Genomic DNA, 14,151 nt, shown 5'->3' with positions numbered 1-14,151 from the left:
CCCACCTAGAACCCAGTGCCTTACCCCTTTCCTAGCTGACTTGGTTTGACTGAAAATGACAGTCCTCCAGTCAAAGCTATTTACGGAATGGACCATTTCATGTTCAACAGGGTTGATTAGTGGTGGTGGTATTAGCGATTTGTAAGGTCTCTGTCAGAATGTTAATGGCTGATTTGGCCGTAAATTAGAGGTTAATGGGGGGTCAAATCACAGATTAAATAAGACTTCCCTTGACCTTGTGATTAGAGAGAGGAATGTCGTTGTTTAATAGTCTGTGTTTTTTGATGATATTACATTTAATGATATTCAACATCTAAAATATAAAGTGACCTTATGGATTTTAATATATTGTACAATCCAAAGGGATGAGATGACCCTTACAGAATCTAAAGTGTATTGATGTATTTCTGATGGCATGACTGTGCAGAATCTAAAGTGTATTGATGTATTTCTGATAGCATGACTCTGCAGAATCTAAAGTGTATTGATGTATTTCTGATAGCATGACTGTGCAGAATCTAAAGCGTATTGATGTATTTCTGATAGCATGACTGTGCAGAATCTAGGTGATCGCTGACTATGATTTGTGCACCACCACAAAATAATCCTCCCTTTTCACCTGTTGGAGCTGTGACTATATGCATCGATTGACCTTTGACCTGAAAGGGGGATAGAAAGGTGAAGGTAGCTCTACGTTGTTTTGTGGTTAGCCGTGTTTCAGGACAAGTTTCTCTTGTGCTGTTGACAGGGAGAAGAATACGTCAGTTGAGACAGGTGGCTGATGTTCAACTGCAGCTTAATGTATCTTATTACAGATCCCGTAGAGCCTGTTATGCCACGTAGCTCTGTGCAACACACACACAGTATGAGGGATGTCCCACTGTTGCAATGTTTAACACCACCATTAACAAACCAACATTTTCACATAAATCCCAAGAGCCGCCTGCGTGGCACTAAGTCCTGTTTCTTTCTGCACCAGTCACACTGAGGAATAGTGGCTGATGTATGAGGCCTACTCTTCTTTCTGCACCAGTCATACTGAGGAATAGTGGCTGATGTATGAGGCCTACTCTTCTTTCTGCACCAGTCATACTGAGGAATACTGGCTGATGTATGAGGCCTACTCTTCTTTCTGCACCAGTCATACTGAGGAATAGTGGCTGATGTATGAGGCCTACTCTTCTTTCTGCACCATTCATACTGTGGAATAGTGGCTGATGTATGAGGCCTACTCTTCTTTCTGCACCAGTCATACTGAGGAATAGTGGCTGATGTATGAGGCCTACTCTTCTTTCTGCACCATTCATACTGAGGAATAGTGGCTGATGTATGAGGCCTACACTTCTTTCTGCACCAGTCATACTGAGGAATAGTGGCTGATGTATGAGGCCTACTCTTCTTTCTGCACCAGTCATACTGAGGAATAGTGGCTGATGTATGAGGCCTACTCTTCTTTCTGCACCAGTCATACTGAGGAATAGTGGCTGATGTATGAGGCCTACTCTTCTTTCTGCACCAGTCATACTGAGGAATAGTGGCTGATGTATGAGGCCTACTCTTCTTTCTGCACCAGTCATACTGAGGAATAGTGGCTGATGTATGAGGCCTACTCTTCTTTCTGCAACAGTCATACTGAGGAATAGTGGCTGATGTATGAGGCCTACTCTTCTTTCTGCACCAGTCATACTGAGGAAAAGTGGCTGATGTATGAGGCCTACTCTTCTTTCTGCACCAAAGGGGGAGAGAAATATGATTATTTATGCGGAATCAGCCAGTAACTGGTCTTTGTCCTTGTGTTCTGCCCGATGAACTGATTCATGCTCGACTCATGAGCTGGAGGAGGAGGTGGGGAATCGGGAGGAGGAGGAGAGGGGGAAGAGGCAAATCAGTGGAGGAGGAGAGGGTAACGGGAGCAGAGGCAAATCAGTGGAGGAGGAGAGGGTAACGGGAGCAGAGGAGAGGGTGAAGGGAGCAAAGGAGGAGGGGAATCAGGGGAGGAGGAGGAAGAGAGGGTGAAGGGAGCAGAGGAGGAGGAGGAGGAGGAGAGGGTGAAGGGAGCAGAGGTGGAGGTGGAGGAAAAGGAAGAAGAAGAGGGTGCTAGAAATCTGAAAAGAAAGCAATAAGAGAGTGGACAGAGAGGAGGGTTGTTATAGAGTCAAGAAGTTCGGGTTGAACATATTAGATTTCCTCAAATCAGTCAAATCACAGTTGTGATGCATAGGTGGTGTACACTAGCTACAATAAGGTATATGTGGTGTACACTAGCTATGGTAAGGTATAGGTGGAGTACACTAGCTACAATAAGGTATATGTGATGTACACTAGCTACAGTAAGTTATAGGTGGTGTACACTAGCTACAGTAAGGTATAGGTGGTGTACACTAGCTACAGTACAGTAAGGTACAGGTCGTGTACACTAGCTACAGTAAGGTATATGTGGTGTACACTAGCTACAGTACAATAAGGTACAGGTGGTGTACACTAGCTACAGTACAGTAAGGTACAGGTGGTGTACACTAGTTACAGTACAGTAAGGTATAGGTGGTGTACACTAGCTACAGTAAAGTACAGGTGGTGTACACTAGCTACAGTAAGGTACAGGTGGTGTACACTAGCTACAGTAAGGTATAGGTGGTGTACACTAGCTACAGTAAGGTATAGGTGGTGTACACTAGCTACAGTAAGGTATAGGTGGTGTACACTAGCTACAGTAAGGTATAGGTGGTGTACACTAGCTACAGTAAAGTACAGGTGGTGTACACTAGCTACAGTACAGTAAGGTATAGGTGGTGTACACTAGCTACAGTACGGTACAGGTGGTGTACACTAGTTACAGTACAGTAAGGTATAGGTGGTGTACACTAGCTACAGTACAGTAAGGTGTAGGTGGTGTACACTAGCTACAGTACAGTAAGGTGTAGGTGGTGTACACTAGCTATAGTACAGTAAGGTACAGGTGGTGTACACTAGCTACAATAAGGTATATGTGGTGTACACTAGCTACAGTGCAGTCAGGTATAGGTGGTGTACACTAGCTACAGTACAGTAGGGTATAGGTGGTGTACACTAGCTACAGTAAGGTATAGGTGGTGTACACTAGCTACAGTACAGTAAGGTATAGGTGGTGTACACTAGCTACAGTACAGGTAGGGTATAGGTGGTGTACACTAGCTACAGTACAGTAAGGTATAGGTGGTGTACACTAGCTACAGTACAGTAGGGTATAGGTGGTGTACACTAGCTACAGTAAGGTATAGGTGGTGTACACTAGCTACAGTAAGGTATAGGTGGTGTACACTAGCTACAGTACAGTAAGGTATAGGTGGTGTACACTAGCTACAGTAAGGTACAGGTGGTATACACTAGCTACAGTACAGTAAGTTATAGGTGCTGTACACTAGCTACAGTACAGTAAGATACAGGTGGTGTACACTAGCTACAGTAAGGTACAGGTGGTGTACACTAGTTACAGTAAGGTACAGGTGGTGTACACTAGCTACAGTAAAGTACAGGTGGTGTACACTAGCTACAGTAAGGTATAGGTGGTGTACACTAGCTACAGTACAGTAAGGTGGTGTACACTAGCTACAGTAAGGTACATGTGGTGTACACTAGCTACAGTACAGTAAGGTATAGGTGGTGTACACTAGCTACAGTAAGGTACAGGTGGTGTACACTAGCTACAGTAAGGTACAGGTGGTGTACACTAGCTACAGTAAGGTACAGGTGGTGTACACTCGCTACAGTACAGTAAGGTATAGGTGGTGTACACTAGCTACAGTAAGGTATAGGTGGTGTACACTAGCTACAGTAATGTATAGGTGGTGTACACTAGCTACAGTAAGGTACAGGTGGTGTACACTAGCTACAGTAAGGTATAGGTGGTGTACACTAGCTACAGTAAGGTATAGGTGGTGTACACTAGCTACAGTAAGGTATAGGTGGTGTACACTAGCTACAGTAAGGTACAGGTGGTGTACACTAGCTACAGTAAGGTATAGGTGGTGTACACTAGCTACAGTACAGTAAGGTATAGGTGGTGTACACTAGCTACAGTAAGGTACAGGTGGTGTACACTAGCTACAGTACAGTAAGGTATAGGTGGTGTACACTAGCTACAGTAAGGTATAGGTGGTGTACACTAGCTACAGTACAGTAAGGTACAGGTCGTGTACACTAGCTACAGTAAGGTATATGTGGTGTACACTAGCTACAGTACAATAAGGTACAGGTGGTGTACACTAGCTACAGTACAGTAAGGTACAGGTGGTGTACACTAGTTACAGTACAGTAAGGTATAGGTGGTGTACACTAGCTACAGTAAAGTACAGGTGGTGTACACTAGCTACAGTAAGGTATAGGTGGTGTACACTAGCTACAGTACAGTAAGGTACAGGTCGTGTACACTAGCTACAGTAAGGTATATGTGGTGTACACTAGCTACAGTACAATAAGGTACAGGTGGTGTACACTAGCTACAGTACAGTAAGGTACAGGTGGTGTACACTAGTTACAGTACAGTAAGGTATAGGTGGTGTACACTAGCTACAGTAAAGTACAGGTGGTGTACACTAGCTACAGTAAGGTACAGGTGGTGTACACTAGCTACAGTAAGGTATAGGTGGTGTACACTAGCTACAGTACAGTAAGGTATAGTTGGTGTACACTAGCTACAGTAAGGTATAGGTGGTGTACACTAGCTACAGTAAGGTATAGGTGGTGTACACTAGCTACAGTAAAGTACAGGTGGTGTACACTAGCTACAGTACAGTAAGGTATAGGTGGTGTACACTAGCTACAGTACGGTACAGGTGGTGTACACTAGTTACAGTACAGTAATGTATAGGTGGTGTACACTAGCTACAGTACAGTAAGGTGTAGGTGGTGTACACTAGCTACAGTACAGTAAGGTGTAGGTGGTGTACACTAGCTACAGTACAGTAAGGTACAGGTGGTGTACACTAGCTACAATAAGGTATATGTGGTGTACACTAGCTACAGTGCAGTCAGGTATAGGTGGTGTACACTAGCTACAGTACAGTAGGGTATAGGTGGTGTACACTAGCTACAGTAAGGTATAGGTGGTGTACACTAGCTACAGTACAGTAAGGTATAGGTGGTGTACACTAGCTACAGTACAGTAGGGTATAGGTGGTGTACACTAGCTACAGTACAGTAAGGTATAGGTGGTGTACACTAGCTACAGTACAGTAGGGTATAGGTGGTGTACACTAGCTACAGTAAGGTATAGGTGGTGTACACTAGCTACAGTAAGGTATAGGTGGTGTACACTAGCTACAGTACAGTAAGGTATAGGTGGTGTACACTAGCTACAGTAAGGTACAGGTGGTATACACTAGCTACAGTACAGTAAGTTATAGGTGCTGTACACTAGCTACAGTACAGTAAGATACAGGTGGTGTACACTAGCTACAGTAAGGTACAGGTGGTGTACACTAGCTACAGTAAGGTACAGGTGGTGTACACTAGCTACAGTACAGTAAGGTGGTGTACACTAGCTACAGTAAGGTACATGTGGTGTACACTAGCTACAGTACAGTAAGGTATAGGTGGTGTACACTAGCTACAGTAAGGTACAGGTGGTGTACACTAGCTACAGTAAGGTACAGGTGGTGTACACTAGCTACAGTAAGGTACAGGTGGTGTACACTAGCTACAGTACAGTAAGGTATAGGTGGTGTACACTAGCTACAGTAAGGTATAGGTGGTGTACACTAGCTACAGTAAGGTATAGGTGGTGTACACTAGCTACAGTAAGGTACAGGTGGTGTACACTAGCTACAGTAAGGTATAGGTGATGTACACTAGCTACAGTAAGGTATAGGTGGTGTACACTAGCTACAGTAAGGTATAGGTGGTGTACACTAGCTACAGTACAGCAAGGTATAGGTGGTGTACACTAGCTACAGTACAGTAAGGTATAGGTGGTGTACACTAGCTACAGTACAGTAAGGTATAGGTGGTGTACACTAGCTACAGTACAGTAAGGTATAGGTGGTGTACACTAGCTACAGTACAGTAAGGTATAGGTGGTGTACACTAGCTACAGTACAGTAAGGTATAGGTGGTGTACACTAGCTACAGTACAGTAAGGTATAGGTGGTGTACACTAGCTACAGTAAGCAAACTTTAAACATGGCACAGCATCACAACAAGAAACAAACAACACTTAAATTTTTTGGGGCTCAGGCATGGATTTAGCATACATGGGGGCGGGGGGGCTAATTTGCCATCCATACAGTATTGCTGAGGTGGCTTTCAAAAGGTTGCCCTTTTTCTGTGTCTCCATGGCAATGATCCCATCTGGGATCTGAACCCTGAAACCCTCTGGTCATGAGCCCAGACATCTAATCTATCTCTGTTGGTTGTTTGCTGCTGATGACACTGCAGAAACTGAGTTGTTTATAGTAGCGATACCAGCGAAGAAGGAAGAACGTCAAAGTGACCTAACTGTCGTCAGGGAAACATTCAGGTTCAGAATTCTCTCTCAGGGGGGTGTCATGACTAAAATCCTACTCATATGAATCCGTCAAACCAGGACGGGAGCGAAACAGCATGCTACCACAACACACTAGGACACAGGGGGCTCTTTAGCATCAAATCGAGATGGCCGCGGGACCTAGAGAGCTCTGGGACTGCCTTCTGTGTACCATGAAGTGTTTAGAGTTGAAGGTTTCTCTAAAAGCGATTCTAGACTCATAGGGCCTCATCCCAACTCAAACACTCCAGGAAGAAGAAGAAAAAATCATTTTGATATGAATTAATAATCATTATGTTTAGTTTTGAGCCTGCGATGCCTGAAGCGTGAGAGTAGTTAATGTTTCACACTGTAGGGGGGGGGGGGGGGGGGTCATTAAAGAGATTGTTTTCTCTCCTTCGGCAGGGAACTGGTGTGTTACAATACGGGGGCAACGAGGAAACAGCAGGGAGGCCTGTGCATGCTAACACAGACACACAGAGAGAGAAACACACACACACAGAGAGAGAGAAACACACACACAGAGAGAGAGAAACACACACACAGAGAGAAACACACACACACACACAGAGAGAGAGAAACACACACACACACAGAGAGAAACACACACACACAGAGAGAGAGAGAAACACACACACAGAGAGAGAGAAACACACACACACACACACGGAGAGAAACACACACACACACAGAGAGAGAGAAACACACACACAGAGAGAGAGAAACACACACACACACACACAGAGAGAAACACACACACACAGAGAGAAACACACACACAGAGAGAGAAACACACACACACACAGAGAGAGAGAGAAACACACACACAGAGAGAGAGAAACACACACACACACACACAGAGAGAAACACACACACACAGAGAGAAACACACACACACACACAGAGAGAAACACACACACAGAGAGAGAAACACACACACACACAGAGAAACACACACACCCAGAGAGAAACACACACACAGAGAGAGAAACACACACACACAGAGAGAGAGAAACACACACACAGAGAGAGAGAAACACACACAGAGAAACACACACACAGAGAAACACACACACACACACACAGAGAAACACACACACACACAGAGAGAAACACACACACACACAGAGAGAAACACACACACACACACACAGGGAAACACACACACACAGAGAGAGAGAAACACACACACAGAGAGAGAGAAACACACACACACAGAGAGAAACACACACACAGAGAGAGAGAAACACACACACACACACACACACAGAGAGAAACACACACACACAGAGAGAAACACACACACACACACACACAGAGAAACACACACACACAGAGAGAGAAACACACACACACACAGAGAGAGAAACACACACACAGAGAGAGAGAGAAACACACACACAGAGAGAGAGAAACACACACACACACACAGAGAGAAACACACACACACACACACACAGAAACACACATACACAGAGAGAGAAACACACACACACACACACAGAGAAACACACACACACAGAGAGAGAGAAACACACACACAGAGAGAGAGAAACACACACACAGAGAGAGAAACACACACACACAGAGAGAGAGAAACACACACACACACACACACACACACACACACAGAGAAACACACACACACACACACACAGAGAAACACACAGAGAGAACCACACACACACAGAGAGAGAAACACACACACAGAAAGAGAAACACACAGACACACAGAGAGAGAAACACACAGACACACAGAGAGAGAAACACACAGACACACAAATGTACAGTCACATGCGCACACACACAGAAATATATATACAGAATTACACTCACACAAATACACACACACACTTACAGTAATATATGACTCACACACATGACAACCACACGCAGACAGGCACGCACGCACACACACACACACACACACATACAGAAAGCCACACACATCACATTCATGCAATACTGCACAGCGTCAAGGACACATGTTCCTTTAAAAACACATCATTTTGCGTGTGTCAAACATACAAAACGCTCTGCATGCATGGTGCCATGAAAACAAGGAGCATATAAGTTGAAACTTCCCTTTAATGCAGCAACAGCAGTATACAGTAAAGTCAGCAAAGAGGATGGACAATGCAGTAGATAAACCCCAACCCCGGGTAGCCAACACTTTGATGTCACCATGAAAGGAAACTGCTGCAACACTATTGCAGCTAACCAAACACAATGCAGACAAGCAACCATCAACCAACCTGGCTTTAACACGCCTCACGTAGCGCAGGCGTTAGCGGTCACTGTTGAGCGCGAGCCGTCAGCACTGTAATTACACCCTAATGGCAATGCAACGGAGGCTGGCTGCACTTGTCTGTCTCCTGGCAGAGAGAGAGAAAAAGGGAAGAGAGAGAGAAATGGAAGAGGGAAAGAGATAGAGAAGATAAGGAAAGAGAGGAGAGAGCATGAGAGAGAAGAAGAGAAAGAGAGAGGGGGGGGTAGAGAGAGGGGTTAGAGAGAGAGCTTAGAGAGAGAGAGAGAGAGAGAGAGAGAGGGGTTAGAGAGAGAGCTGAGAGAGAGGGAGAGAGAGAGAGAGAGAGAGGATAGCGAGAGAGAGAGAGAGAGAGAGAGAGAGGGAAGAGTGAGTGTCAGGCAACAGCCAAGGCCTGGCTCTGCCCCGTCAGTCACCCTGACACCTGGAACCACTCAATCTCCTTAGCCCACAATGGAGGGAGAGAGATGGAGGAGGGGGTAGGGAACATGATGGATATGGCAGTGGAGGCTGGTGACTTGAACAATTGAGGAGGATGGGAGACCCACGGTTTAGGCATGGAATCCATGGAGATGACAAAGTGTGTTTCAAAAATTGTCAAAGGCCTGGAGTTTTTCCTTATCTGTTAACTTATTTAGGAAAACTCTGGACCCTATAAGGTATGACAGTGATTCATCAATTGTAAAAGGTTTTATAAGGGCTATGATGGGACCAGTTTTTCTTAATCAGGTCACATGGATGAAAACCCTGTCAAACTGCAGCAACCTTATACTTATATGATATGAATTACATTTAGAGGAGATGAGGAGGGGGATTCCCTCTACCCAGATACAGAGGCAACAACTGACAAACAATAGAACTCACAGGTCTGAGCTTGCTTTATGCATGTTGGCATCATGCAGGCCTATGCAACTGTAGGCCTTATAAAACATTTACTCACACTATTATGTTGACTGATTCATTCCAGTTAATCATTTTGGGTTGAAAACATATAGGCAGCCTAGCCAGTCCAATTTTGAATATAAAACAAATTTGATCACATTCACATTTTCTCCTGACACACAAATGGACTATAAATACATAACGTTACCAATCAGTTACCCTGACCAGATGGACAGGGCACATAGGCTGTATGCAGCTGCTGTTATTAGTATCCTACAGTTGATCAGACTGAAAAATCATGAATTCTCTGATCCTAATCCTATGATCAGATGGACAACATGTCAGTTCATATTGCAAAAGCTTTGATTTATTGGAGGTCATCCTCCGGAAGTAGTCATGATTAGAGGTCGACCGATTATCATTTTTCAATTTTTTGTTTTGTTTTTGTAATAATGACAATTACAACAATACTGAATGAACACTTATTTTAACTCAATATAATACATCATAAAATCGATTTAGCCTCAAATAAAATGAAACATGTTCAATTTGGTTTAAATAATGCAAAAACAAAGTGTTGGAGAAGAAAGTAAAAGTGCAATATGTGCCATGTAAAAAAGCTAACGTTTAGGTTCCTTGCTCAGAACATGAGAACATATGAAAGCTGGTGGTTCCTTTTAACAGGAGTCTTCAATATTCCCAGGTAAGAAGTTTTAGGTTGTAGTTATTATAGGAATTATAGGACTATTTCTATCTATAAGATTTGTATTTCATATACCTTTGACTATTGGATGTTCTTATAGGCACTTTAGTATTGCCAGTGTAACAGTATAACTTCCGTCCCTCTCCTCGCCCCTACCTGGGCTCGAACCAGGAACACATCGACAACAGCCACCTTCGAAGCAGCGTTACCCATCGCTCCACAAAAGCCGTGGCCCTTGCAGAGCAAGGGGAACAACCACTCCAAGTCTCATAGCGAGTGACGTTTGAAACGCTATTAGCGCGCACCCCGCTAACAAGGGCAGTTAACCCACCGTTCCTAGGCCGTCATTGAAAATAAGAATGTGTTCTTAACTGACTTGCCTAGTTAAATAAAGGATAAATAAATGTGTAAAAAATATGTATTTTTTAATAATACAAAATTGGCCAAATCGGTGTCCAAAAATACAGATTTCCAATTGTTATGAAAACTTGAAATCGGCCCTAATTAATCAGCCATTCCGATTAATCGGTCGACCTCTAGTCATGATTACCATATAGGTCTATGGAAGGAGGTGAGACCTATGAGCCTCCTTGGTTTTGTATTGAAGTCAATGTACCCAGAGGAGGACAGAAGCTAGCTGGCTACGCCATGGTGCTACCCCAGAGAGTACTGTTGAAGGGAAGGGGGACAGAGGCAAGTGGAGAGAGAGAGAGGAGGGGGGCAGGGAGCATTATATATTTGGAGGGAGGGAGAGAGCTAAGAGGAGAGATGGATTATTAAGGAGAGAAAGAATAAGTAAAGAGGTAAAGATATAGTAGTGGAGGTGAAGAGGGAGTAGAATAGTTTCATATGCAAGCAAACACCTCTGTCTCACTGTCTCACTCTGTGATCTTCTGTTCGTCCGTAGCTGCATGGCATCCACATACATTGTCTGTTTGCTCAACACCTGTCTGTCCTGTTCCCCCTGTAAACTGTATCGCCCCTGTTGTATACACTATAGTCCCTCCATGTCCTTCCTCTGTTACTCTGGTTCTTTAGATATCAATATGCCATATCAATGATCATCAGAAGTACTTTTCTTACTCTTTGAGGGGCCGAACAACAGGAAAGAGAGATTGGATTCGTCACGACAACAAAAGACAACAGAAAAACAGGGAAACTCTTCCTGCAAGAATATAACTCCCCATCTCGGGCAGGATGTATTTTTACCCCGAAAGCCCAAGCACACCTGCTGAGTGCCGAGGCGCCCAGGCTTTATTTTCCATCCATTATTCATACGCCAGCTCCATTATGAGAACACGTCCTGTCCTTATGAAGATACTCTCTGTCTGCCTCACAAGCTGTTCAGTGAAAATGCAGAGCTGTTGTAGAGACCTACAGTATGTGAGGAACAAAGGAAAACAGAATGGGATTTTGTTGGCAATGCACTGTGCATAGATCGTGTGGGTAAAATGTGTTCGGGTGAATGCATTGGCGAGGAAGAGGTCCGCAAACATTGGAACAGTGAAGAAGTAAGCAAGTGCACTGTGCTGCATGCAGACATACATAGACACACATGCATACATACATTTATACACGCATGCACACACACACACACACACACACACACACACACACACACACACACACACACACACACACACACACACACACACACACACACACACACACACACACACACACACACACACACACACACACACACAGCACTCCAGTCCCCCCTCTCTGTGTTCATTTTCTTCATCTCTGAGGTTTGGGTGAATTAGCTCGATTTTTCCATCTTGCTTTGATGATGATGCGGCACCACAGTATGCTGTTTTGACTGCAGCTCTGTACTCGCTGCAGAGCCCTGTTTTAGCACCCTCGGGGGGAATCTCCTCTTCCAGTACTCGTTTGCGGCGCTGCATATGTTTTGCTGAAATGTTCAGATTTATTGCTCACTACGGTCACAGCCAAGAGGAAATGCGATCGCTCCAAAACATGGCCTGAATTCTCGAGATTTCAGAGACATTCAGGGGTCATTCTGCAGCACTGTTTTAATAGTGCATTAAACAAGAGCTTTTAAGCAGAGAGTGTTGTGAAACCCCAGGATGGATTCCACCATTTTAAAGGACATTATACTGGACAGTAATAAAGACAAACTCACACACACGCACACACACACACACACACACACACACACACACACACACACACACACACACACACACACACACACACACACACACACACACACACATACAACACTTCCCTGCAGTACTGCGGAGCACCAAGGACACATGCCTTTAACACATGCCTGTGTGTGCCTACCTAGCATACCAAAATCTATCTTCCTCACTCTCTTTATATTTTTCTCTCTTTCTCTTGCTCTCTTTCATGTGGTTCAGTTCCATAAAACTCCTCTCAGAGGTGAAACCGGGGGGAAATGAAGGCCGTGTCATACATCAATCATCATCTGGCCTGACGTAGATCTCGAACACTAAAGTGGCTCAGCAACTCAGATAAAGACATGAAAAGCTGCCACGATGGAGTTCACACTTAGTCACTTTCCCTCAGAAATGTAGGCCGACCTATAAAAGTTTTATCAAGAGAACACTAACACTTCTTTGTCTTGCATTCACACTCCCATAGAAACATACTTTATGTTACATCTAAGTTATTATTTTTCTCATACTTACCATGGATTTCTGTTTTTCTATCAGAGGACAAGACATGTTTTATTGGCAGTTCCCGACAGACTGGCTCGTTACTTGTTGTGGCTCACACATTGGACATTGGAGAACCAGTAATATTGTCTAGTGGCTAGAGTGCTGTGATCAGTCTGTCAGTTTCAGAGATGTGATAGGAGATTGTCTGTCAGCAACACTGGGGTTCTGGGCTCCACTATGGGGCAGTGAGAGGCTTTATTAGGCCTTGGCAATTCAGAGAGAGAGAGAGAGATTGAGGTTTAGAAAGTAAGGAGGGAGGGGTATGGAGAGAGAGAGAGGGGGTATAAAGAGAGGAAGTAGACTAGTGGGAGAAGGACGGGGGAGAGCACAAGAAGGAGGTGAGGGAGAGAGAGAGGCGTCACAACAGACCCGGGTTCGATCCCAGGCTGAGTCGCAGCCGGCCGCAACTGGGAGACTCATCGCGCTCTAGTGACTCCTTGTGGTGGACTGGGCACATGCACGCTGACTTCGGTCACCAGTTGTACGCTGTTTCCTCCTACACATTGGTGAGATTGGCTTCCGAGTTAAGCGAGCAGTGTGTCAACAAGCTTGGCAGGGTCGTGTTTCGGAGGACGCATGGCTCTCGACCTTCAACTCTCCCAAGTCCATACGGGTGTTGCAGCCATGGGACAAGACTGTAACTACCAATTGGATATCACATTGGGGTTGAAAAAGGGTTAAAAAGTACAACTTTTAAAAAAAATGAAAGATTAGACAGCATTTGAGAGATGAGAGAGGAAGGGGAAGAACAGAGTGATGGTCATACAGAAACGGCCAGCAGAGTAGAGTAGAAGAGGGGAGGAGCAACAGAGTAAGACAGAGAGCCTCATGGTCCCAGAGTAATATCAGACACTAGCCACCCCGCTGACAGCTGAGTCCCCACTCTGTCAGTCACTCCATCAAACACTGTGACAGTCCCAGAGTCCCCAACAACACAACAGTAGCTACAGTATGCTGTGGTCCTGTGTACAGTGCAATGCCCACGGCAGATCACACTTCACGGACATCCCCATTCCCTTTCTAAAAGCCAACACACACACACGCTTGTACGCACACACACTATCACGGGTGCACACACGTGCTATCCCACACT

This window comes from Oncorhynchus kisutch, unplaced genomic scaffold, assembly GCF_002021735.2.
Source record: "Oncorhynchus kisutch isolate 150728-3 unplaced genomic scaffold, Okis_V2 Okis09a-Okis19a_hom, whole genome shotgun sequence".
Taxonomy (NCBI): Eukaryota; Metazoa; Chordata; class Actinopteri; order Salmoniformes; family Salmonidae; genus Oncorhynchus; species Oncorhynchus kisutch.
Note: the sequence above shows the minus strand (reverse complement) of the source record.